We start from the raw sequence: 5,300 nt of genomic DNA on the forward strand, positions 1-5,300 counted from the left end.
ATAAAATTGTAAAAGTAGGTCACGGTGACCTACTTTTTGGTCGATACACTCCAAGGACTCAAGATGCATCAACTGACAAAGTTTGGTGATTCTAAGCCATTTAGTATCTAAATATTTAAATTAAGCCATGAAATTGCAAAAGTAAGTCAAGGTGACCTACTTTTTGGTTGACACACTCTGAGGACTCAAGATGCATCAACTGATAAAGTTTGATGATCCTATGCTTCAAAGTGTCAAAAATCTGCCTCTAAAACAAATTGAAAATGAATACCTGTAAAATTCCAAAAGTAGGTCACTGTGACATATTTTTAATAAATCTGATTTAATGCCCCTAGGTGCATCAACTTACAAAATTTGATGATTCTAAACCTCTTATTTTCTGAAATAATGATCTTTAATGCTTAGAGAATGATTAGCCATAAAATTCAGAAAGTAGGTCATGGTGACCTACTTTTTGGTTGACACATTTCAAGGTCCCATGATGCATAAACTGACAACTTTTGATGATCACAGGCTTCAAAGTATCCAAGTTATGCATCAAAATGAAAATGAAAATGAATACCTGCAAAATTCAAAAAGTAGGTCACCATGACCTACTTTTGAGTCAACATGATATGAGGTCCGAAGATGCATCAACTGACAAGATTTGATGATCCTAGGTCTCATAGTGGGCAAAATATCAAAGATTAAACAAAACATAAATTTTGGCCAACTTTGAAGTGACCTTGAGACCACACCTTTTGCCCCAGGGTGATGCCTTGAACAATTTTTAATCTACAACATATCCTCATCCTTGTAAGTAAGTTTGGTGATAATCTGCCCAATGGTTCTTGAGAAGAAGATTTTTTAGCAACCAGTACTTTTTTTTATTTTCCTAATTATATCCCCTTGTTTAAAGGTCCCATCCCTGTTTTTAGTATAAATGAAAGCCCTTGGGCCAAGGATACTCTGTGACAAATTTGACAAAAATTGGTCAAGGGGTTCTTGAGTTATAGCCAATTTTCCAAAGAGTTGACGCACACCACACAAACGGCCATAGCATTAGCTCTATGAGCCCTCAGCTCAGAAGACCTAAAAATGTAACAATATAGGGCAGGGAATGATTCAAACATTGGGTATATTTTTGGTGCTTTTGAGACTTGCATGTAAGCATATTTTCATGAAGTGCTAGCATGCTTCATGAAATATGCCTACATGATAAGTCTGTGTGATTTACACCAATAACTCACACAAAACTTAAAAACATTCCTTAATTGAAAAACATCTTCATCTTTTGGCCATTTTTGAAGAAAAATTCAGGATATGGGAAAAATGACACAATTTGTAACTTCTTGAATGCATTGATTAGCGAGAAAATTATGTCATTCTCAATAGATATGCAGTCATCAAGGGTCCAACTGATATTTAATGCATAACTAAGCAGTTTTTATTTTTCAGAAATCCACAGGCCAAAAATGGCTGTGAGTGAACCTTAAATTGCCCTTTAAATCTAAACCAAGTTATCAGATCAACCTCCATTTACCCGCCATGTTATCATACACCGGAAGTAAGAATTCGTAAATTCAAAATCTCGATCCCAACACAAATTCGACATCGGAAAGAAAAAATTCCATTTTTCTCAATTTTTTCCTGAAAATTTAAAAAAATTGAGCGGCGGGTTTGTAAACCTAAAAATAAAAAAATGCTGGCCTAATTTATAACTAAATCTTTTCAGGTTATATGCGATACCTTGCAGTGCACAAGGATATGTTAAGATAATGGACACTCCCTTACTATTGACTTTTACAGACGAGCATCTGGAAACAGGTGAAAATTAGAAGTTTACTTGCTTGTATTTGCCAGTGCTAATGCAATCCCTATTGTAACTATCACCATGCAAACTTAAGAAAACAATAGTGCTGGAGCACATATCCAGGCCTTTCAAAATGTGCTGGTACCTTGTACTTTTACCCAGCTGAAATCATGATTGTACTGGCCAAAATATTCCTCGGAAAACAATGTAATGAAAATCACTTCCACAAGGTACCTCCTATTTTTGTAAAAGTATCACGTTTCTTATCTTTTTGAAAGTCCTGCATATAGTAATTCTACTCCCTCCCATTGGCCACTCTAGGTCTTTGAAGAACATTTATTGTATAAAGATAAATTATTTTTGTCTCATTTTTATTTATCTATTTCTTACAAGTCTACATGACCATTAAAAATTAACATAAATATGATTTATGTCTCTACTTTAACACATTTGATCAACCATCATCACCACAAGGCCATCTCTGCTGTAACCTTCACCTGCGCACCCCAATCTCAAATGTTAAAAATCTGTATCACGCCTGATTTTTTCAAACAGTCAATTGGACCAATGTTTTCTTGTAAGTTATTGTTCCAGACAAATTTTTACCAGCTTTGCAGCTTTTCAAAAACTCTGAATACCCAGCAGCAGAAAAGACTTTCACAGAATTTACGCAAATTTTACAATACTTATGTATGATCAACAGAGCTCTGCTCTAACACCAGAGCCCCTGACTAGGGGCGGTGAAATTCAAAATTTTGGAAGAGGCATCCTTGCTCATCTTAATCGTACACTAACTTTGTTTGCTTAATACCTAGGGGCAGAGGAAAAGATTTTCAAAGAAATAATGCACTTTTATTATATAATCAAGAGAGACCCGGCCGCTTTAACAACATAACCCCTGGCCAAACTAGTAATGGTCTGCGTGACCGATCATTTTCTTCCTCAACAATCCAATGTTTTTTTTTTTAAAGAGTTTTCTTTGTACCTGAAGTTTTTGTCTTTTCGCTGTAATCTTAAAAAGCCTTTAGCAAGTTACTTTCTGACAATGTAGCAAAATAAATAGGGGTTGATGATTCTAATCTACATTACTACGTATAATCTAGAGAGTTCTGAATGTCAACATGGCAGGGCTCGACATTAACTTTTTTCCCTACTTGTTTATTCGGACAAGTGACCAAGACATTTACTTGTCCGAACTTCAACTTTAATTGTCCGAAAATTTTTCAATAAAGATCTAATACTGTCAACTTGAAAACCAGTGTTTGAAACTCACTGTAAAATTAGACAGACATGCTGGGCTGACTGCTAGTAAATGTTGTCAGCCCTGCCAAAGATCTACTTGCCTGAGAAAAAAATTGTCTTTTATAAATTTGTTTTTTAACGATAATGTGACTGGAACCAGGTCACCATAACTTCAAACCAGAATCTATAGACTGATGAATTCTTCCTATTGGCTGGTTACACTTTGCTACCGATACTATTACTTGATATGAAAAAGATTTATCAAATATATGAATTTTAATTATCGAAAATTTTAACATGTCCATCCGGGCGTCAGTACATGCAAATTTGTTCGCCCACTGCAAAATTTGTGCGTCTCGGGCGGTCAGGTGCACGGTTATTCCAAACACTGTTGAAAACTAAAATAAAGTCCATTACACGATATGTGCTTGATTTATTCGTGATGTTATTGATAAATACAACAAACACATAAAACAAAATTTTATCTATCAACACGTTAACCTGTCAACATCAAACAGAATCCAAACTTTGTTAAGTTCGTAAGTTCCATGCCTTTTCAGTAGTATGCAATTAGTGAACTTCGATCCCGATCAAATGTGAATCGAAGTCCGATTTTTATGTAGGGCTTCCGTCTTGAAACTACCTATTAACTTTCAACAGTCATTCTTTTTATTATTTAGAGACTTCTTTACATTAAAATGCACTTGTCCAATCGGACAAGTACCCAGCAATATTCACTTGTCCGTAATTTTTTTTCACTGGTACCGGACATGCGGACAAGCATTAATGTCGAGCCCTGCATGGCATGTCAATTCAAAGCGAGAAAAAACGTTGAGAATCGTGTTGAAGTTTTGTCTTTATTTGGGTTATATTTTAGGGTAAAAGACATATACAAGTTCAAAAAGGTTTGGTATGATTAATTTAGTAGTTATTCCCAGTGCAACTTCTTTTGTATCTTTCAAAATCGTTTTGGACCGGATTCGCTCCAATTTGCTACATTGCCACTATCGATATAAGGTACGTATTCAGTGTTGAGGCCTGAGGGTTTGTCCCGAGACACATGTGGTTAGTTTATTCTAAATGTACACTGACCTATAGCAATGCCTCACAATTGGTGTTGTAACAACCCGCAGAATCATTTCCACCCTCAATCTGAATATTTTCAAGGTCTAGTTAGGTTGGCATCGATGTTCTGCAGCAATTTGAGTATACTTTCAGATGAAATGGACCAGTCCCAACCAATGCCATATTCATTTGAATTACATCATGAATTAGACTAGAATTTATTTGGACTGATAGAATTTTCTTCGAACTGGTAGAATATATTGATTCATCAGTCCAAATGACTGCAGATAGAAATATTTGGTTTTCAGAAATTCTGTTTAAATGAATGCATTGAAAATGAAAGTGGGAAAGATGTATGCATAATATATTTCCAACATAACAAACATTGCAAGACTTGCCTACTATGGAAATTTGAATGCACATTTTGGTACTGTGAATGGTTGATATAATACACCATTTTTCTCTCAATTCGACTATGGTGCAAGCCCTTCCCAGTCACCAATTCAAACTAGGTTAAGAATTAGAAAAGACTCAAATTAATATATTTCAGTGCCCATACTGGCTCCAATTGTCCATATTCCAAAAGTTGTTTAAATATATTACTCCCTTCACATGACATAGAGCAGAGCAGAACTAGTAACTTACGGCATACCAAAAACTAATCTCATGTAGACCAAGTAAGCTCAACTCAGCCAACTACACTCCGAAAAGATTCACACCGTACATCAGTGCTAATAAATAATTTAGTTGTCATGATTATATATGAATGACATGTTATCTATACCCTTTCAATCTGAATATTTTAACTGTTTTGGTCAGTACACAAACTTACTCATAAATTTATGAAAATCACAAATACTGATTTATAGTTAAACAATCTTCAAAATAATATAATTTTTCAACAACCTCGAATTAATTTTTCTAAATAAAGTTACTTCATTGAAAAAGTGCAATATTAAACCATGCATAAATGTGAATTTTGATCAGAAACTTTCAACGTGGCACATGGAGGCTACCATTTTGCAACTCTGCAACAAATATTCACTGCAAACGACACCATTTTATTTAAAAAAAAAAGATATTGAACTTCCTTATATTTTAAGAATTATTGAGGTAATAAAAGACATTCTTTAGAAAAATTTTTAAACTGCTTTATTTTTTTTTTTTAATTCAAAGATTTCTGCTGAATCTTCATTCCGGT

The sequence above is a fragment of the Saccostrea echinata genome, unplaced genomic scaffold (genome assembly GCF_033153115.1).
Source record: "Saccostrea echinata isolate AGI-Se365-2 ecotype Australia unplaced genomic scaffold, CSIRO_AGI_Sech_v1 ptg000001l, whole genome shotgun sequence".
NCBI lineage: Eukaryota > Metazoa > Mollusca > Bivalvia > Ostreida > Ostreidae > Saccostrea > Saccostrea echinata.